Source organism: Giraffa tippelskirchi, chromosome 1 (assembly GCF_054371585.1).
Source record: "Giraffa tippelskirchi isolate mGirTip1 chromosome 1, T2T-mGirTip1v1.2.pri, whole genome shotgun sequence".
In the NCBI taxonomy this organism is placed as follows: domain Eukaryota; kingdom Metazoa; phylum Chordata; class Mammalia; order Artiodactyla; family Giraffidae; genus Giraffa; species Giraffa tippelskirchi.
The window spans coordinates 59,489,521-59,513,307 of record NC_137275.1 but is presented as its reverse complement, the minus strand read 5'-3'; the positions used below and the strand labels follow the sequence as shown (position 1 = coordinate 59,513,307).

Sequence of the window (23,787 nt, the reverse complement as noted above, 5' to 3'; positions counted from 1 at the left end):
TATTGAATTTCCTTGTGATAAGGCTTCCAAGTTAATGATCAAAGTGCACTTCATGAACCAAAATGACTTTAACTCAGCTTTTCAGTTAGTCTTTCTAAAATGTTCCCTGGGGAGTCAAATTTTCCTGACTTAAGATATTTCTATTCAAGGTCAAAAACTGCTTTTGAGGGTAATAGCTAAGTAAACACTTATATTTTGGTTGGATGAATCTGAATGAATTATTTTTCATTAAATGCAAAATCTAATTCCAAGGGGAAGAAAATCTTGTTAATTGTTTTCAGAAAGATGTGCCCCAGGGCAGCATTTAGTTTTTCACTGACCATGGGTTTCCTAAAGCTTTTCATTCTGCCAAATCATTGCTTGTTTATATTATTCATTGAAAATGAAAAAATAAATAAATAAAAATGACCTTTTATGAGGAGCACTTGTTAAATATATTTTTCCTTCTAGCTAAAAACTTCTTAGTATGAATATTTACTCTAAATGAAAAAGACACCAAAAGCAAGTAGACTCACCCAAACAGAACGTTTACCAATTACCAATTTCAAATCATCTCTCTCTAGAAAAAGTTACTAGAACTCCTTGTTCAGTTTTCAGAAAAAAATGTCATCTGGAAAAAAACAAAAAACAATGTTCTTTTGAGACAAAATACTTTGCTCACCACAGATACTTCAGACTCACACACATACACTCAGTATTTTTAAAAATGCATTGCAAGAGAGAATGAATGAACCATTGTTTATTAAAACTAAGAATGATTTTTATTTGTGGTTAAGGATCTAGGGCAAGGATACAAAGCAAACTGATTATTCCACTTCTGTAGTCTCAAGGAAATTCTTTTGTGCACATACCCATGCACACTCACATACTCACTAGGGAGTCAGGTGAAAATACTGTTTCAGTTATATTTTAAGCTCAGTCTTTTCTCATGACCAAAGTTTAGATTTTGTAGTATAACATCATTTTTATAAGCTGCTTTTATTTTCACTATGGTCTAGAAGTTTTCTATTGTAGAATGGATCGATCTTACTCCAGCTTACAAAATTACTCCAAAATGGACTTGATTCCTTCAACCTTTCTACTTAAAATGTCACTAAAGCTTGCATGACCAGGGCAGGATGTTCTTTTGCTCCAGTACATATTACTTGCATACCTTATTGTGTTTCCTAATTGAGAAAAATTGTCAAGAGGCTGACCTGAGTGCTTCTACTAATAAAAACTGAACTCAGGAATTCAAGTGACCTTAGCTTTCTTGCAAATGTCCTTCAAATATTAAAGTAGAAAATCTCCTGGAGCTTCAACAGTGGTGCATTCAAGTGGTTATTTCTACATCCCAGAGTCAACCACAGAGACTAAGAGATAAATTATACACTTCATAAAATAAATAGAATATTCAGACATCATGTTAGTAACATTAACATAGTCTATAAACACTCAATTACAAAGACATTGTAACCAAATGTCAAAATATCAAATTTCAAAATGAATTTATCATTCTCTCCATGAGAGAATTTTTAAAATTTATTTATTTCTTGATGAGTTTAGTTGAATTCCCATTTCATGAAATCTATCTCAGTTTTGAGTAAAAACCACAGCACCTATGGGCTGCATATAGGGAGCAAATATATGGGCATTTTCTCTGTCTCTTTATCTGAATTTCAAATTCCTTAAATGAATGGAAGCCATGTTTATGTTTTAGAGTAACTAACCTCAGACATTGAACAAAAAGCTATTCTACCTCCCAGTGAAAAGCTAGCAAGACTTAGTGAAAGTCATCCTAGATTGAAAGAGACTCACTATACAGGTCTTACATTACATTAATTCAGGATTTTACATTAACACGATATTATTAAACCATTTGAAACAATTTTCTGAACTTCAGTTTCCTCATCAGTAAAGTGAGGTGCATTATAGGAATTCAGTAACAATTCACTGGTAGGCTTTGTAAATGGATTCCATCTGTTTGTTGGCTTCCCTGGTGGCTCAGCGGTGAAGAATTGTCCTGCATTGTAGGAGCATAGGTTCAAGACACTAGTTTGATCCCTGTGTTAGGAAGATCCCCTGGAGAAGGAAATGGAAACCTACTACAGTATTCCTGCAAGAAAAATCCCATGGACAGAGGAGCCTGGCAGGCTACAGTCCACAGGGTCGCAAGAGTCAGACATGGCCTAGCAACTAAACCACCACCACATGTGTTTGTAAAAAGCAGAACATGCATTGTTACTTTGTGAGAAATGATCTTAGTACCAGAAAAAATGACAGCTGTAAATTATTGAGAAACATCCAAATACTGAGTGTTGAGTGTTATCCAAATTATATAGATTAGGAAAAGAATCCACCTGCAATGCAGGAGACCCAGGTTCAATCCCTGGGTTGGGAAGATATCCTGGAGAAGGAAATAGTAACCCTCTTCAGTATTCTTGCCTGGGAAATCCATGGACAGAGGAGCCTGGTGGTCTATAGTCCACAGAGTCATAAGAGTCAGACACAACTTAGCAACTACACCACTACCACCAAATTTTTCATATACATGAGACTTTATAAAATTGATAAAATTCTCATCTTTTAAAATGTGTATCAGAAAAGCATAGGATCTTACAAATTAGTAAATAGAAATATTAAATCCAAACTGTTCTGTTTACTCTTAAACAGTATATTCTAATAATAAAAATAGAATCCTTCAATTCATTGAAATAATCTATGTTTGTGCATAAAAACTGGGATGTATGTCAGGGAAACTGAGTTAAGCTATTAGAAATGGGAAAACAATTGAAGTATCTGAAGAATAATTTAAATACTAATGTGATTGGTTACCTATAAGGAATGAATGGGGGTGGGGTGTGATTATGACACATCTCCTAATTTATCTTTTTTTAATACAATCCTGATTTTGAAATTTTTCCATTGTCTCACAAACTCAAAGAAAAAAAAAATTAAAATCAAAAAGTTTGGGAGAAAATCTTAAAAGTTGAATGAAAACAGAAACAACTTAACCAAAATGTATTTTAAATGAATAATATAACCACACTGAAAAATGAGGGGGAATAAAGAGGTAGCTCAAGTATATTTTAAACACATTACTTGGAATATGAGCTCAGCAAAAACAAACACCAGAAATACTGAACTCTCGTTAGCAGACTTCTTTTCTACAAAGACAGAGACTAGCAATCCTGAAACTAATCTTTTTATACATTTTAAGCCTGTTCAAACACATAGATATATTATAGACAATGAGAACCAGCTTTGTCAGAGAAGGAAGTTATAGTATGGAAAAGAAAAAGGAAAGAACAAACCATGTCTTGTGTTGGAATTTGGTTTATTCTATGTTCTAAAGTAATTGGAGAGTTACATATAGAAGTAGATGTGTGTGTGGTATGTGTGTCTGGCACATGGTTCCCTAAATCTATCAGCTAAGAAGACTAAGAAGCAAGAAAAAAACAGAAGCAATGTGCACATAGTACCCAAATTTTGGTTTCTAAATACTATTCTCCACAAAATGGAAAACGTGAGGAAATGCCTGAATCCAAAGATGTGGCTGAAAAATAAGATAATCTTGGAATATCCCAATGAATCAGAAAACAAGAAAATATTCAACTAGACTAAAACAAATTATGATGATGGGTCAAAGAAAAAGGAACTAGTTTGAAAAGGCTTAAGCTAGTGAAATATGGAACAATTTGAGGTTGAAAATACATAATGACAGTGAAGGATTATAATATATCAATAAAACGATTCAAGGATTCACAGATATAAAAAAATAGACGAACAATAGATGGTAATGATAGATAGCTAACAGATAGATAAAGAAAGGAAAGCTCCCCCTTATGAAAGAACACCAACTATTAAACTTAGACAATGATAGAATTGGAAAATAAATCCCTATTTGTCAACCATGGTAATAATAACTGAATCAAAAACAAGTTATCATAGATCATAGATACTAAAATTTGTTGGAGAAAGTCTGAGGAATATTAAGATGTTTACATAATTTTAAAATATCTCTCTAAAGGATATCTATTAATTAAGAAGGATAAAATAGTAACGTTATAGTTAAAAGCAACCCTGGCAAACAGCAACTTAACCAACTATTAAAGTTAATATCTCCAATATTTTAACACATTAATATTTTGTACCTATTGATATGAGGCACCAAGAAAGATAAACATCTGTTGTATTCCTGTCACTAAAGTGTATAACCTGAATCTAATCATGAGATAAAATAATTTTTATCATCAGATAAAACAAAACTGACAGACATTCTGCAAAATAACTAGACTAAACTTCTTGCAAATGTCACTGTCCAAAACATAAAGAAAGATTCAGAAACTGTGTCAGACCAAAGGAAAATAACATGACGAATGTGATTCATAATTCTAGGTTACTCTTGCTACAAAGAATATTATTTGAACAATTGGCAAAATCCAATTATGAATTTTGGCTTAAATAACAATATAGAATCAATATTAAATTTCCTGATTTTGATGATTATACTATGATTATAAAATGGAATGTCCGTGTTCTTATGAAATAAGCACTTTAGTGTGTAGGGGTAAAGAGTCATCAAAATAGACATAAATAGATGCACCAAAGAAAGCATGGCAATATATAGCAATATACAGCAATATATTAACACTTGGAAAAAATGTATGAAGAACACAGGGATTTTTTTAAGTACCATTCTTGCAAGTTTTCTATAAGTCTGAGCTTACATTAGTATATAATATTCCTTGAAATTTAGCAATAATGAGTTTCAAACTTCTCTTCTTGAGAATCTGTGATGATTTCAAAGATTCCTTGCAAATGTAACATTCTCTAATTCAATAAAACACTTAATCAAGATAAGCCTTCATGGTAGCATACTTCACATCAAGCATGATTCTTAAAGCTGAATTTTAAAATTAACTTTACACCATACCAGCTGTAATCTAGCAGGATCTTTGGTTTAGAAAACTAATTTTTCATCATAATAAGATACATGCTGGGCCTGAATGTCATTAGACAAAACATGTTTATCTGCTGCCTTGTTAAGTGTTTAATATTGCCTTAAAATCAATGATATTTACCATAACTCACTCTCTTTTATTTTCCCAATTCTTACTGTATTGTGGAAGCTTATGCAATGATTATCATAAGTAAAAAAAAAAAAACCTTAAATGGAGGTGATATGATATGTATTTTTTTTGAGTTTTATCTGTCCATAGCAAGACTATTTTCATTCTCAACTTATCTTTAGACCCTTTGGGTATGTTTGTGAACAAGGCTTTTTTTTTTTTTTAATATACTGTTTGGGTATTTTCAGATTGCTTCATGAATTCAGGGTTTAGAAATATTTAGAAGACAAAACTCACTATTTTCTTAATATTGCTGCTCAAAGTGAGTTGGCTTTATGTGAAACTATAATTGTTGAAATTAATTGGTAATTTTAAAAGAAAAAAGTATGTAGGCATAATTTATCCTTGGAGGAGGAAATTAGATAAAGAAAACATAAACTATAGAATAACTTAAGTAAGTACATTTTAAAGATCTTACTGGCTTTATTCAGTGATTCCTGAGTCAGGAAGAATCCAGTATGGCAGAAAGAAAGGAGCTCCAAGGGATGTACAAAATGAAAGACTTCTGCAGAGAGAAGGCAGCGAGAATAAAGAAATCATGCTACCCAAAACAGCTACTTGGTTATTACAGAATCACTTTCCTTTAAAGTATGGAAGGGGTCTATCAGGCAGATTACCTCACTAGTGCTGAGTTTGCAATTCCTGATTGACTGGTTTAAGATTCCATTTCTGAGAGAGACAAAATTATAAGTTTTAGTTTGGTGACTTGGGATTCAGCAAAAGCAACTCCATTTTGGCTATGCTGTCTTGTTTAAAGCAGAGCTTATAATTAGCTCTTTTGGTTGTTATTTAGTCACTAAGTCCTATCTGACTCCTTTGAGATATCATGGACTGTATACCACCAGGCTGCTCCTCTGTCCATGGGATTTCCCAGGTAGGAATAGTAGAGTGGGTTGCCATTTCCTTCTCTATGGGCTTTTCCCAACCAGGGATCAAACACACATCTACTGCATTAGTGGAGAGATTCTTTACCACTGAGCCACCTGGGAAGACTTTTAGGGGAAAGGATAACATTTTTTAAATTAAGAATTTGGAACACAAAATATATGTGTATATTGATGTATAGTTGTTTGATGTCTTTACTTTTTTTTTTCAATTTAACACATCTCCTTACTTGTTTTATTCAAAGGGTCAACTGATTACATGAGAATACTATAGTGGAATGTTTACTAATGACAGATGACAAAAGAATGTGGATTAAGAGAGCAAATAAGCTTAGAGAAAATAATTTCTTCATCCTTGAGTGAAATACATACACAGTGTTCTCCATAAATTATCTTCTATTTATGCTCAATTTTCATTGGGTTCAGAGTTTAAAATAAAATTGTTTTGCACAGCATATGTGTCTTAAAGCTCAACATTTTTGCAAAGTCCTTTAGAAGCAATAGCCCAACAGTATCTTAGATGATATCCAATAGATTAGAAAATAGAAGAGGACATTTCTGCTACATCAGTGGTGCTAGTGAGGAAAATAGGGAAGCAGACCATAGCAGAGACTCAGAGAGAATAACAAACAGATCAAAACTAAAGAGGATCCAAAGAAGTCAGTTTTGCATTGGTATGTTTTTTTCTTTTCCTTTCTTTTTTATGTCTCTGTGGCCATTTTCATTTTCTCTGGACAGATTATGTTTTTTAACATTAAACAACTTCCTCTAGCATACTGTCTCACTTCTTTAGCACCAACAGAAAGCTGAATTAAAATCTGTATGAAGGACTGAGAGCTTTCCTGGTGACTCAGATGGTAAGGAATCTGCCTACTATGTAGGAGACCTGGGCTTGATCCCTGGGTTGGGAAGATCCCCTGGAGAAGGGAATGGCTACCCACTCTAGTATTCTTGCCCATAAATCTTAATATACTGTATGTTGATAGCAGAATATTATGCAGTATATTTTTAATGAAATTTCATTGGTTATGTCAGTTCATCTGATCTGAAAACTTGGAAGTTGGCTCTAAGAATTTTGGTCAATTTCTTGAGACAATTACCAGGGATTTATCAGTCATGGTTCTCCAATGTTAAAAATATTTTCACAGGTAGCCTACTTAAATGATTGTAAATTTGAATCTCAAGTATAACATACCTTCACAATAGCACCTAGACCAGGGTTTGATCAAGCAACTGGGCACCACAGCCTTGCCAAGTTGACAAAACTCACCATCACACTGGTGATTGGGCAATATTCTAAATGAAGTCCTACCAAAGATATTTCACAAGCCCATTGACAAAGATCCTTTCCTTGACCAAATTCTAGCAAGAATCCTGTGAGGCCCTTTTTGACTAGACTCAATTTTGGCCTTTAAAGATTTGGACAAAAGACTAATACAGTTTCTAACAACTCAAGGCTGCATCCCTAAGATGATCCTAGCCTCCTCTTAAGTGCCTGGCTGAGAAAATCCAGGACTCCTCCCCACTCCCTGTCCTAAATCTGCTGCTTTTTCCAGCTATCACTGAAGATATGACTGACTCTCAGTCTCTGTGGGAGGGTAAGAACCTATGTTGATACGGTCCAATTAGCAAATCCACATGAGTATCACACAGACCAACCCTCTTTCTCATCTTCTGTAGTTTTCCATATTACTAACTCATGAATTCTAGTTCATCCGACTCTCTATTCCCTTATTTTCTGTATAAAACTCCTAGTAACCTCTGTACAAATCAAAGTTGAGTTCAGTTCACCTTAGAGTTTTTTGGGATTTTTGTGCTATTGCAATAGCATATTACTGATTAAAAATCTGATCTTACTACTTAAGCTAGTTGTCTGGCTTTGTTTATCTCTGACCACATTCTCCTTTCTAAAACACAAACATTAAGGAAATAATGGCAGAAATATATTAATTAAATGTAACAGAATTATATTATAATATTACTAATTAATTGATGAGTCAATTAATATAATATGAAGACTACTTATAATGAAACCAGAAAAAATTAAATTTGATAAGATGGCATTAAGGAGACCTGAGGTGGCTCTAATGTCTTGGAAGTTTATGTAAGCAAACCAAAATCCAAATGACTAAATGCAAAGTTATGAAATCAAAACCTTAAGACAACTAATCACAAACAGCCAACTAGATTTAAACTATATCCAATTGATAATGTTCTTGTTACTGAACTCAGATTCAGCTACTCACCACTCAAAACCAATAATTCAAGGGGCCAAGTGTCAGGAGAAATGAAAGCTATTTTAATCAGAAAAGCTGGCAATCTGGGGAGAAGGGGGACTCTTGTCCTGAGACCAAAGATCTCCTCAGCCATGACAGTTTTTAAAGGAGAAAAAGAGGGGAGACTCTCAGGGAATAATGGAAGCAGGAGGTTGCATTCTGCATCATTCTCCCCTGCATGCTGACAGTCTGATGTTATCTTGCCTGCATGGTCAACCTGCAGGATTACTAAGAGGGATGTTAGAGAGAGAGAACTAGTCATTTTTTAATTACTTATTTCCTCATTGTTACTTCTTTTTATGTAGGAAAAGGAACAACAGGTTAGGCACGGCATGGTGTGCCTTCAGGAGAGCGTAAGCCACGTGTTAGGTTAAACCACCTAGTGATCTCACTTCTATAATTAGGTTCTTTAAGGTTAGAGGGGCACAGAAAAAGGCAAGCAGGAAAGGGGCAAAAGAGCTGCTTTCAGTGTTCATTTATATGGGATTACGGGTGAAGTGACTGAACTGAGCTGAACTGAGGGGTGAAAGTGCTCTGTAACTTCTTCATGCTGGTATCAGTTCAGTTCAGTTCAGCTGCTCAGTCATGTCAGACTCTTTGCAACCCCATGAACTGCAGCACACCAGGCCTCCCTGTCCATCACTAACTCCCAGAGCCTACCCAAACTCATGTCCATTGAGTCGGTGATGCCATCTAACCATCTCATCCTCTGTCATCCCCTTCTCCTCCTGCCCTCAATCCTTCCCAGAATCAGGGTCTTTTTGAATGAATCAGCTCTTTGCATCAGGTGGCCAAAGTATTGGAGTTTCAGCTTCAACATCAGTCTTTCCAATGAACAACCAGGACTGATCTCCTTCAGGATGGACTGGTTGGATCTCCTTGCAGTCCAAGGGACTCTCAAGAGTCTTCTCCAACACCACAGTTCAAAAGCATCAATTCTTTGGTGCTCAGCTTTCTTTATAGTCCAACTCTCACATCCATACATGACCACTGGAAAAACCATAGCCTTGACTAGATGGACATTTGTGGGCAAAGTAATGTCTCTGCTTTTTAATATGCTGTTTAGGTTGGTCATAACTTTCCTGCCAAGGAGTAAGCGTCTTTTAATTTCATGGCTGCAATCACCATCAGCAGTGATTCTGGAGCCCAGAAAAATAAAATCAGCCGCTGTTTCCACTGTTTCCCCATCTATTTGCCATGAAGTGATGGGATTGGATGCCATGATCTTAATTTTCTGAATGTTGAGCTTTAAGCCAACTTTTTCACTCTCCTCTTTCACTTTCATCAAGAGGCTCTTTAGTTTTTCTTCATTTTCTCCCATAAGGGTGGTGTCATCTGCATATCTGAAATTACTGATATTTCTCCCGTAAATCTTGATTCCAGCTTATGCTTCATCCAGCCCAGAGTGCTGACACAGGTCACTGCATTCTCAGAGTGGAAGATGAAAACAAGAGTCTATAGCATCTCTTTGCTGACATTTTTAGTTTCCCAGTTACATACATGAGCAAGGCAAACCACAATTTATTTTGTCAGTTTCAGCTACTCAGAAGTCGCATGTCTATAATCAGAGGAAGTACTCCTGCCTGCACAAGCTTCCATAAGTTGGGAACATATACCCAAAGGTTAAAGTGACAAAATAATACTGCTTTAAAATGAAAGATACTAAATCACATTTAACTGAAGTGTGTTATTTTCAATCCTGAATATCACCATCTATTTTCTATCATTTGGAGTAGGAATGACAGAACAATATTAGATTTTTTTTAATAAATAAACTTTTCAGCATGTTAGTTATATTTGAATACATTTTACCCCTGCCATAAGAGAATATCCAAGCTTTTTAAATCTATAGTCTCAAAATATTCTAATTTACGATCTAATACTTAATTCTCTCCACATCCCACTAAGAAGTCATTTTAGAGTATTTTTAAATGATTAAAACATCTTAATCATCAGAGAAATCCATGGTTGAGTTACTCATAAAAAAAATAAACAAGTAAAAGAAAGCCCACAACATTTCATTGTTATGATGTAAGATCTAGACAACTAGGCTCTGTTGTAGAAAATTTACTGCTTTTGTTCAGCTAAATTTGGTTTTTCTTTCACTAGTAAAAAAATCTATTGTTCTTAATGAAAAGGTAGGGCAAAGAATTGAACATAAGTATTTTGCTTGTTAAATCATCAAAAAGCAAAAGGACTGCCTCTGTCAGTGCTAATGTTTTCATATGACCAAGCATCTATATAACAGAAAGATTTTACAAAATTTTTACCCAAACCTGTAATTATCATCTTAAAGATTGTTAATCATGTATTTCCAAAATAACTGAAATTCTTATGACACAAAAAGGGGTGGAAATATAGCATAATTGCTTCTAAGTCTTTCATGCAATAGCCATATCAAAGCAAGTTTTATGGAAAAATTTATATTGAGAAACTAGAATCTTAGTTTGTAAGCTGAACATTGGTAATCATGTCTCTTAGCTTTACAAGGCCCACATTTCCTTATCTGTAACAGAAGAGGCTTAAAGACGTCATGGACATACAGTCCATGGAATTCTCCAACCAGAATACTGGAGTGGATCACCCTTCCCTTCTCCAGGGTATCTTCATGACCCAGGAATTGAACCGGGGTTTCCTGCATTGCAGGTGGATTCTTTACCAGCTGAGCCACCAGGGAAGCCCATCAAACCCATAGAGTTTTCAATAACTTGAAAATTCTAGGATTTTCAAACTCTCTCAAACAAAAGAATCAATCTTACATATTTGTTTTTTTTTTAATTTTCTAAACATCAAGAAAATATAATTAAAATGTAAAAAAATAAAAGAGTGTATCTGAAATGATTACCTTTCTTCATTATTTAGCTTATGACTTTAGCCACTTTATAATGTTGCTAGGCAGACTCTAAGGCAACTCTAATGAGATTAAAAACAATAATATTTACTATGTCAACAACAACCCATATTAGCAATACTGAACACAAAAAAGATTTTCTAAATTCCTGGGGGAAATTAAAGAGATATCCGGCTATTGGAACAAACAAAAATATTGTATGAAACAAACACAAGTATAAGGAGGAAACAACCAAATATACAACAAACCAAAATAATAATAAAGAAAACTAGAAATGAAGAATAATATTGTTTGAAACTGGACAGTGCTTTGTTTGTTGTATAGGTTTAGAAATTTGACCACAAAAAAATAATGAAAATATCTAATTTGTCTTTTGGACACTTAAAAAGATAAAACAAAGGGATTTAATTCATGTTATAACTCATATATGCTACCAAGAGGGATCAAAAAATACTTTTATTTCCGGCTTGTCTACATTATCTTAGCAATCTAACATACTGTAGTAATTTTCTGATAAAATATTCCTTATTTAAATCAACTTATAAACAACTGTCAACATGAATTCATATGAGAAAGATTAGGTTCTGCATTTGTGAACATGGTTTTAGATAAGATTTTTGGAACATAGACATAATTTGGGAGCAAATCAGATTCTGGGATCATGTTTAGGAGAGATCCTTGGGTTTCCCAAGTTTCAAGTTGGAGAAGCATTACAGTCAACTGGTAGAATACTTTACAATTCATTTGATTGACTGAACAGATAACTGAAAAAAGCAAGATTCATTCCTTCCCACTATATAGCATTATATATATTTAGATAATAAAGTTAATTTCCTCATAACTTCAAACAAGTTCAACCTATTATACCATTTCACGCCAGTCAGAATGGCTGCTATAAAAGTCTACAAGCAATAAATGCTGGAGAGGGTGTAGAGAAAAGAGAACCCTCTTACACTGTTGGTGGGAATGCAAACTAATACAGCCACTATGGAGAACAGTGTGGAGATTCCTTAAAAAACTAGAAACAGAACTGCCATATGACCCAGCAATCCCACTGCTGGGCATACACACCAAGGAAACCAGAATTGAAAGAGACACATGTACCCCAATGTTCATCGCAGCACTGTTTACAATAGCCAGGGCATGGAAGCAACCTAGATGTCCATCATCAGACGAATGGATAAGGAAGCTGTGGTACATATACACAATGGAATATGACTCAGCCATTAAAAAGAATACATTTGAATCAGTTCTAATGAGGTGGATGAAACTGGAGCCTATTATACAGAGTGAAGTAAGCCAGAATGAAAAATACCAATACAGTATACTAACACATATATATGGAATTTAGAAAGATGGTAATGATAACCCTATATGTGAGACAGAAAAAGAGACACAGATGCATAGAACAGTCTTTTGGACTCTGTGGGAGAAGGTGAGGGTGGGATGATCTGAGAGAATAGCATTGAAACATGTATATTATCATATGTGAAACAGAACACCATTCCAGGTTGGATGCATGAGACAAATGCTCAGGGCTGGTGCAATGGGATGACCCAGAGGGATGGGATGGGGAGGCAGGTGGGAGGGGGGTTCAGGGTGGGGAACACATGTAAACCCATGGCTGATTCATATCAATGTATTGCAAAAACCAAAAAAAATAAATAGCAAACAAAAAAAATTCAACCTATGAAACCTGAGCAACACAATTAAAAGTTTTATTATCAAGTTTACTTTAAAAAAGGAACAAACTGTGATAATTTCCTGAATGTTAATTGCAAAAGTATTATCCTTATATATGAAAAAAATACTGACTGATGTTTAGTTTTAGAATCTTTAATGGTCACTAGATGTGAACTTTTATACTTGAGTGGTTAAGCCTCTAAAACTTTCTGAGATCAATGGTCTTACAGAAAGCTAATTGTGATAAGTTCACATTCCTAAAACATTTTAATTTAGATTACAGATAGGGGAGCTAGGTTCTGAGTTTACAACTGAATGTAATTAAATATATCTATTACCTTCTGTTCAAGAAAGTTGCATTGGGATAATTTGTGCCTTCTATGGTAAACACAATAATTCCATAAATTTAAAAAAGAATTTAGGTTCTTCATGCTTTTAGGTTGTAAATAGTAAAAAAAAGTTATAGGAATTAAAACTGTAATTTGCTTATAAACATTCAATCCTAACAGATATATATATTCCCTCTGTTCCTGAGCTACTGGTTTCCAGTCTCTTCTATGCATATTGACATTCCCTTCTTCATAGTGTCAAGCAGTCTGGTTTCCTAGCACATTTTAATAATATGGACTACATCAAGCAGTAGGTCATAAAACACAGAGAGACTTGTTGTTAGGGATGGGGCCAAGGCATAAATCTCAAACAATTTTCTCCTCCCTAATGTGGAGAAGTTTGTGAAATTGTAAGCATTCCTATATTTGGTGCAGTAAATTAAGCTTCTCAGAAATTACACTGATGAAATGCTGATAAATAGGATTATCAACATCTTCACTTACTCCATAAACATATTTATTAAACACCTATTTTGTGATACTAGTGATCAATTCTGAGATGAATAAAGTAGGAAAAAATCTCAGACATTATGAAACTTACACATTAATAGTTACTAGATACAAGAATTTTATAAAAAATAACAATGTACTGTTCTTGTTCTTGAGAAGCTTAAATTATTAAAATAGGAGCTAAGAACTTGATGATAGAAAGCATTTGAATAATATAACTGCACAATATGTAATTAAGAAAACATGTAATTATATATAGTTACAAACAGCATTAGTACACAGAAAAACAGATCAGTATGAGTTCAAGGAGTTAGGAAAGATAGTCTCAAAAAGTAAAAACTAAGAATCAGTACATGTTTGCACTTTAAACAGCAACAACAAAATGAATGTGCACGTATTTATCAGCATAAGGAAGAATCTAAACAAAATAACATACAGGGAAACCCATTTGGCACAAATAATGGATGAATAAAGTCCCTCATGGGACTATGACAATTTCATATGTTTAATTAGATGTATGAATATGGGAGAGGGGCCAGGCCCAGATAATTAGCTTCCTTAGAGGTAAAAGCACATGTAATAAATAGCAGCTAATAAATCACAAGTAATGTGCTACTCATTTCTATAGAATTAACTTTTGTCTTGATTTTTTTCATGGTGGCTTATCTGATTTTATACAATATTATTTCTTACAGTAAAGTGACTAAATTTATTTTGTGTATATAAATTAAGTTCTCCAATAATTCGGTGTGTTGTTTGGGACTGTCAACATAAAAATGGACCAACTCTCTTAACTTTCAAAAAGCTCACAGCTGAAGTTAGGGGAGTGAGGACACTGCAGTGGTACAATAGACAGAGGAGCCTGGAGGGCTACAGTCTATAAGGTCACACAGAGTTGGACACAACTGAAGCACCTTAGCACAATGAAAGACAAATGTAAATGTGGAAGCTAATTTTCTGAGTTAATGTTTATCTTTGAAAAAGTTTTCATAGAAATAAATTTTCAATTTGAAACAAAATATCAAATGATAAATCTCAATTTCTGACTCAGAAAATGTGATCATCATGGAAGCAGGCTAGAATCAAGCTCCAAGCACTGTTTTGTGAATTATAGGAGTGACTGCAATTAGTATGCCTGCCATATGTTAATCTCCAGATGGTCAAGAGCTTTGGAACACATTGTCTATATGTACTATATAAATAAACCTGTTTAACTTTGTCTAATATTCTTCTTTCATTGCAACATAAGTTGAAAATATTTAAAAGAAACAAGGGCCTCGTCTCTTTAAGACGCCATGGAGTGACCACGAGTAAATTAAGATCACTGAAGGCAGGAAAGTAAATTGTTACCATTAGGGAAGGTCAGAATGATTTGAGGAAAAAATAAGAAATCCAGAAGATAAAAAATCAGAAGGAAGGTTTAGAGGAAACTAACCATTGTTTCCACTTTGTACCCTAGCCAGAATCTTGATTAATAAAGAACAGATTTTGATGCTCATAGTTATTCTAAGTAGCAAATGAGAAAAACATAGGAATAATAATACTAGTCTGTGTTAAATGAAGGGGAAATATAGAAACAATATATGTTAAAATTGAAATTCAAAAAATAGTAACTTGAAATTTACTATGTGACTTTGGTGTCAAAACAGAAATTTATTAAAATATGCAAGTAAATATGCAAGTAAAATATGCAAGTAAAACATAAGATCTTTTTTGCATATTTTTTAATAATTGAATAATCTTATGAATGAATTTAGTACCTGGGGTGAATATCATATTACCAATTACAAATGAGAAAAATACTAGTAATACTGAAATAATGTGAGGTATAGAAATAATACATGTAATGCAACAACCAGAGCATCTGTGCTCTCACAAACAGTAGCAAATAAATGAACAAATTGTCATTGATTCCTAAATAGATATTTTTATATAAATATATTACCATGCAATATAAAGCAATTATTAATAATATCCATTCATGAAACAGTTCCTCTCTGGTAGACAGTTTCCTATTGTCACTGTATGAATATCATGAAAAACTCATTATCTCACAATTCTAGAGGCTGGAATTCCAAAAGGCATTTTCCTGGGATAAAATCAAGGTATTGGCAGGGTTGTGTTCTTTCTGCAGGCTCCAGAGAAATATCTCTTTCTTTGTTTCTTCCAGCCTTTGAATGCTGTCTATTCTCTGGTTCACAGCCACTCCCTCTGTCTTCAAAATACTGTCAGCCTTTCTTTCTTTGTCGGATCTCTTTTTTCTCTGCTTTGACTTGCTCAGTTCCCTTTTATGATGACTCTTGTGATGACATGGTCCTACTTAGATAGTCCAAAATAATATTCCCACCTAAAGGTTCTTAGTCCTATTTACAAGTTCTCTGTGCCACCTTAAGCAATATATTTGCAGATTCGAGGGTTTAGGATGTGGACATCTTTGGAAGAGCATTACTCTATCTACCACACAGTTTTAAAAAAAATACATACTCTACTTACTTACTCAAAACAACACAGTGAAGTGGCAGTTACCTTTCCTATTTTACACATGGACAAATCTAGACACAAATCTAACCGACTGGTTTCATCCCTCTTCTAGCTACAATTTTATCTTTCCACTTGGCAATCTTGCTTCAGTCTTTCCCACTGGGAGTTCATTCCTCTGCAAGGGATATAATTAAAGATCCCACTGTTCAACCTTCTTGTGGGTAATGTATTAGGATGATGAACACTAGTGGTCAGTCTACCCTGTGAACAGCCACAATTTAACAGATGCTTCTGGTGAAGCATATGCAGCAACAACCATCAACACAGGGACTGCTAGAAGCTGACATCTACTCTCTTTGCTAGTAACTTCCCAGGAAGTGCTCCTAGTGGCATCTTTTTAATCCCTCCCATTTCTCTCATGTTTTATCCAGATCATTCTATGGCAAAACATTTTAAAGATACTGTTTCAGCAACTAGAGTGTTGTTCAAAGAACAATTCCTGCTGAGCCCTCTATGAGCCTGTGGTGGCCATAGGGTGACACAGCCTTTTCAAAACAAGTGTTCGGTGCTACCTATTATACATCATCTGACAGCACAACTTGAGTGAGCCCTTGGCTCAATTTGACTGATGTTAAGTGGAATATAACCATTAAAAGACTTTGGAAGCTTGGGGTAAACCTTAGAAATATTCTCCCATTACATCTTCTTGTCACAATACTGTAGGACCAAGACCCAGGTTAGACTAGGCTGTTAACAATATTCCCTAAAATCAATGTCCTAATTAATCTCTAGGAGTAATGTGTTTTTGGCACAGATAAATATACTGGTATACATATCAATATAGTACATGTATATTATATGTATATGCACAAGTATACATCAAGGGATATATTCTTACTTGACACCATTAATCTCAACGGAAGTCCATCTAACTTTCCCATCCCTACAATTTATCTCAGTTTAGGTAGTGTATTCCCCAGGAACGTTTTTCTGAACTCTTCCTTTAATGCTTCTGAAGTGCCCTGTACATAGCTCTGCCACTGCATTTGCTTAAAATTGCCTGCTTTAGTCAGTCCTCTTGACTTAAATTATACTACAAGCAACTTAAGGGGACAGACCATACATTATCCATTTGCATAATCCCTGAGACATGATAGTTCAAAAATAGCTGGCTGACTTAAACAGGCAGTTAGTCATACAGTAATTACTCAAAGTAAAGATAGATGGTGATGTGCATTGGAGAATTCAGTAAGGTATTCGGGCTTACCCTGTGGCTTCACACCTTTACTGGTGACAGAACCATCACACAAGGGTTCAGATTTCTGCATTTTTCACTCAGTGGTATCTACCTCTAGTCTCCATTTCCATTATTGTCCTGTATTACACTAATATGATTTATGGTAGTCTAGGGCTCTTCATGCTTGGAGCTAGAAATCGAAGAAGCTATTAGAAAAAAAAAAAAATCAGAGCAGTATTAGGTAGCAGTCCAGAAAATATGTTAAGGAGACAATATTTTTCTAGGCTGTGTACAAAGACTATAAAAGGAATAAAAACACAAAAACAATAAACAAAAAAGTAAAATGAATGCAAACAGCCATGGAAGCAAGCGAGCAAACCACCCAACCGACTTCTGCATTCTTCCAATTTGGAGAAATTGCAACATCAGAACCATGCTGGCCAAATTAGGCCTCACACAGATTCCATTATGTAAGTTCACTGATTGCTTGATTTAACCCATTGGAGGCACCAGAATCTTTGCCACAGTGTTAGTTTGGTTGATTAGTCAGGCAGCTTTCTTTAATATCACCTCAAAGGGTTGTGGCTTTTGGCAAGAACAGAGCTAATTTCAGCTTAATTGCCACATAAAGTTTTCCCTAAAGCACAGAAGCCACTGACCTTATGCTGCTTCCTATGACATACTTTTCAACACCCCTCCTGAGTGTAATGACATATCCTGAGTTGGCTGTTTAATAGCTTATGCCTACAGTAGATGATCTTGTCATCACTGTCATTTTACCTTTCCTGCAAAGAGGAAAAAATGTCAGGAGTCTAAACCTCAGACCTCTGAACCCCCATTTTGTTGTGTTTGAAACAACTTCCACAACTTCCAGTAGCTGTCCTTTGTCCTTCACAGGGATTCTCAGCACAGAGTGATTCAAACACTAACTCTTCTTCTCCAAAGTCCTCTCACCTGTGTGTAGTCTCTTCTCCCCGCAAAGTAGAAAGGATTCCATGTGCATCCTTTCCTAAATACAGCATTCATTTTTCCCTCTCCACCAGCGCCTTAAGGAGAAAAAACTATGTTTTATACACCTTTGAGCTTGCTACAACATGATTAAACTTCTATGTTCTATTGATTCTCTATTTATACATCACGACTGTGGTTCCCTCATTTGTTCCAAGAACTCCGTGGTGTGTAATGTCTTTGTAGTACGGTATATGGTAATTGTGTATTCCTATAGTGTTTGGCAAGCTCAGTAGGACCACACTCAATTATTTGTATTAATTTCAAATTTTCAAAGAATCTGGGAAGAAAGGTTAAAATTAAAAAAAAAAAAAAAACTTTCTATTAGACAAAAGCATGTAAAATTCCCAAAGATCTAACCTTCCCTATGCTTCTTCCCAACCTCAAACAAAACCCAGGATAATCTGGATGTCTCCGGTTGTGACTTGTTTTCTCTGGTTGTGACTGGCTTTCCAGAATAGGGTTTTATCTGAAGGATCTTTCTGACCAGGAATGGCTAAAGTAGCCAAGTGTTCTGCCAGAATGAAAGCATTTTTATCTGTCCAAAGGTAAATCTTTTATAAGATGTGTCACAAATGTATTACTTATGATTCATGATTTCAGATATGTTGAGTTTTTTGGTTTTTTTTTAATCTTAAAACTACTCATTAGGACAGGAGATAACTGAAATAAACAGAACAGGTCTATATTTCAAAGAAATGTTGGGTGGGATTTCAAGCACTGAAAAGTTTACAATACCTCCCCCATCACTCATATACAAATTTAAATAAAAACAAAGTATCAAGACTTGGAACACCTAGGAACAAGTGCAAAAATTGTAGCAAAATTCTTCCTACTTGCTTCCTTATTGTGACTATGTCAAGACTTTCAAATATATGAATTAGGAAATTATTTAAAATAACCTCTCCCGTTATTGGAGACATGCTCTTGGCAGCTACCAACTGGGTTCTCTGGCATTACTAAAATGGATTAGAAAAAATAATAAAAGTGTCCTTTATTTCAGTTTTCTAAAGTCTGCCTCTGAATTAAATTTGAACTTGTGTTTGGCCATCCTCTAAATAGGAAATCTCAATCAAATGTCATCTCTCATTTTATATAGTTCTCTGCTTTAAGAGTCCCCTGTAAGCCTCCTTCTTAGCCTACACTCCTCACTCTCTCCCTTCAGTCCTTTGTAGCACTGACTTCTAGGCTTTGGAATAATTTTAGAAAAATATACTGAGGGTCATATACTGTATTATGGAGACTTTTTGTTTTTTTAATTTTATTGGAGTATAGTTGATTTAAGATGTTGTGTTAGTTCCAGAGGTACAACAAAGTGAGTGATTCAGTTATACATATTCATATATTCATTCTTCTTCAGATTCTTAACCCATATAAATTATTTCAGAACATTGAGTTTCCTGTAGGTAAGTTCTTGTTGGTTATCTATTTCATGCACAGTAATGTATGTATGTTAATCCCATGTGCCTAACTTATCCATCTCTGCCCCCCCCAATTTCCCCTAATCATAGTTTTTTTTTTTCAAAATCTGTGAGTCTCTTCCTGTTTTGTAAATAGGTTAACTTGTATCATCTTTTAAAATTAGATTGCACATATGATATTTGTCTTTGTCTGACTTACTGCACTTAGTTTGATAATCTCTTAATCCATCCATGTTGCTACAAATGGCTTATTTCATTCCTTTTAATGGCTGAGTCATATGCCATTGTGTGTGTGTGTGTATATATATGTGTGTGTGTATATATATATATATATATATATAGATAGATAGATAGATATATATATATGTCTTCTTTATACATTCCTCAGTCAATGGACATTTAAGTTGCTTCCAAGTCTTGGCTTGGACAGTAAATAGTGCTGCAATGATCACTGCGTTGCATGTATTTTTCAAATTATGGTTTTATCTGGATATATGCCCAGTAGTAGGATTGCTGGATGATATAGTAGTTCTATTTTTAGTTTCTTAAGGAATGACCATACTGTTCTCATAGTGGCTGTACCAATTTACATTCCCACAAATAGTGTAGGAGAGTTCCCTTTTCTCCACACCCTCTCCAGCATTTATTGTTTGTAGACTTTTTGTGATGGCCATTCTGATTGGTGTTAAGTATATATAAGGGAATTCTTAGAAAAAATGAGGAAACCGTAGCCTTGACATGTCTAAGTGTTGGCCCTCATTTAAGATCTGTATGGCATGCTGTGCCTCAGACTTTCATCAGTGGAAAAAAAATAGCCCTTTATGACGGTTAAATAAGATAATGTGTTGTAGTGCAGTACATGGTATACAACAATCAGACTGAGAACTCAAGTTCACCTGTCATAATATGTTGCACATAACATCCATTTTGCTTTGGAAACATGCCTTTCAGGTTTTAGTCATGATCCTAGTCAAGAAAGGGGAAGCAAAATTCTAAGCAGCCTGCATTCTCAACCATACATACTTATAAAAAACATATTTCTCCTGCTTCTAAGATGTCTTTCTCATACAGCTTTTCTTTCCTGGGTTGGGGAGGGGATAAAAGGAAAGGTGGGAATAAAAAAAAAAATACCCCAAAGTTATGGAATTGTGCTCTACGTGCAAAGAGTACATTTGAGGATTATACTCCATGAAGAATACACTTATGGCTTATACAGAGCACTCCATTAAGATTCGCTCCAGTAATATTTAAACAGCATGAAGTTATGTGGGCAAGATGATAATAAGAATACCCACATATGAGAACTGTGTGCAGGTAAGCCATCCAATACCAATTACAGAAATTAATTCTATTACTTATTAAGCCACTAACTTCTTGAATCATGAAGCTTTTGGGTGTTTGAACATATAAAACACATTTAAATGAAATGTTGTTTCTATGAGATTCCCAATTTCATTACACAAATACCCTCTATAAGCTATTACATTTTATTATATTATTTATTAAGCAATTGAACTCATGTGCCACATCATCTTACATTCTAATGACATGTTATATTGTCTTAAGCATTTTATATTTGATCCTTTTTGTATGCATAGCTTACTACATTTATAGATCGACATTTGCACATCTGATCAATTACAAACCATCAGCATACAGTGCAATATGATACCTTAGTTTAATTCAATTCCACTTTCAATCGGTTTCATCTTTAAATATTAATTTAGGTAAATGTGACTGCACAATAGTGTAATTGCTTCAAGCAAGAACAGATTTAATCTATTTTTAAAGCTATAGAAGTAAGATTTATGGGTCTACTCTCCAACTATTAAAATGTATTTGAAAATTGTCATGCATATGACATACTACTTTTTGTGTACCTCCAAGTCACTTCATCAAAAAACAGATTATGACAGTTTTAAGTAAAGTTTCATATAAGCATACGGTCACTTTCTAATGAATAAAAAACACAATCAAGCCTCTGTCTGAGATTATTTATGGCAGAGGTTGAAAGTTGCCTGCCTGCAAAAGTTCTCCGAAGCTCGTCTCTGGATGGCTTTTGTTTATCCTCCATACACACACATACATACACACACACACAGCTAACATTTTAATTTTAGACACTTTTGCATTAAAGTCAAAATCAGTGTTCCTGCACCACTGGGTACACACTTCTGGATGGCAACAACTGACATGTTAAGTGGCAGGTGTGTTTGACCTCTTTAAATGGATGAGGCAGAGTGACTGCAGTCTGCTACAGCCAGACCGTATTTGTAATACGATGCATGCATAATACATGTATAACATAGCTACACCCTGCTCAATATTGAAGGCTTTTGTGTTTTCTATTCTTCATGGTATCTACAGTGTGGGAAAATAGAAATGCAGAATACTTGGGGTGGGGGTGAGGGTGGAGATCAGCATCAGTGCTAGTTGGAATGCTGTCTTGGAAACATAACAAAGAAACTCTTCCAGAAATGCATGCCTCTAATTCTTATCTTTATGTTTACAAAATGAAAAGCCCATAGGTGTCCTTCAACATGCCTCACTGTTTCTAATCCCCACCCCAAGCCACCTCCTTCTGCTGCTCCTCCTCCTTCTTTCTTCAGCTCAGATTAAGGTGAAACATTGTTAAAATACAGTATCATTCACAAAACACTGGGGGATATAGCTAAGGAATTATTTTTTCCCCTAAAAAGTGTTTATTTCCCACCTCAAGAAAACTGTAGTAGAAAGTGAATAGAAATCAAAAGATACTTTACATCAGAAAAATGTTTGATTATCTTGAATTATTTTGCTGAGTTTTCCACCAATTTATTATATATTCAAGTGTTCTGGGAGAATATTGCTCGTGTTGGGTTTTCTGTGAAATAGCTTTAAGACTCTGAGTAAATCACATAGCCCCTCTGGGCTTCAATTTCATTTTCTTTAAGGCAGTGTCTTACATGGACTGAGAAGTCTGAACGCTGGCTGTGCCATTAATTTCAAGGCCTGGTGCAGTGCACACAAAGTCTCTTGATATCTTGATATCCTAGCAAATAGAGAGGATAACAATAGCATTTTGCTCATAGGGTTATTTTCCAAAATAAGTGAGCTAATAATGTAAAAACACTCAAAACTATGGTTGGCATATATTAAGTAAGATATAAAAATTTGTTAAAAATAGATAAAATTGTTTATAAATTGTTTGTACTGAAATAAGCCACCAGCTTTAAAATTCTACTTTGATTTCATACTCTGTGACTTGATAATATCAATAAATTAATTAAAATACCTCTTAAATGTGTGATATTAAAAAGACTTGCCCTATTATTTATGATTTTAGTTTTACAAAAAATATCTTGGCCATTTTTTTCAAATGAATTTGTGTACAATTCTTAATAGTAAAAAGATAAAAGGATAGAAGCTTATATATGGAAATTCACTGTTCAATGTCACCTTGGTTCCTTAGATTGAAGTTTCAGTTCTATTTCAAAAAAATAAATAATTTGGCATATTATTTCCTATATTTCATATATAGAGAAGTTGGAAATATTGTGACACATTTATCCTGAGAATGTATGTTGATAATAAAGAAGGAAAATTTAACATGGGGTAACTATACTGACTTTCTTCCAACCTAATTCTGTTATCAAATTTTCTTTATCCTTACTTAGGAATGTTACTAATTTTCTTATGTTTTATTTGAGGATCCCAACTTAAAAGGAAGTATTACTTCTTTAAATCTATTCTTATGCTCTTTATACATAATATAGTTTTATATACTTAAATATTAAAATTATTCTTCACAGAAATTTTTAATTTGCTGCTTAATTCCAGAGTGATGAAATGTCCAACAATGTTGAAATGCCTTACTAAATTGTGTGACCTAATTCCATATGGAAATGCAATTTTAAACCAGTACAGTTCTCTGCTAGAATATTTTAATACTTTCCTATTTCCAGTGAAAATCTATTTTAAACTACACTTCATGAGTCATTGAGAACTACTACTGAA

The 23,787-nt window shown here is 34.4% G+C and overlaps 1 long non-coding RNA gene across 1 annotated transcript in view; it reads right to left on the bottom strand.

Moving 5' to 3' along the window:
- The window catches only part of LOC145521151 (uncharacterized), a 229,621-nt gene that overhangs the window by 56,313 nt on the left and 149,521 nt on the right, over window positions 1–23,787 (bottom strand). Inside the window, exon 4 of the long non-coding RNA XR_014065183.1 lies at window positions 516–610. This is a non-coding gene — a long non-coding RNA (uncharacterized LOC145521151). The remainder of the gene's footprint in view (window positions 1–515; window positions 611–23,787) is intronic.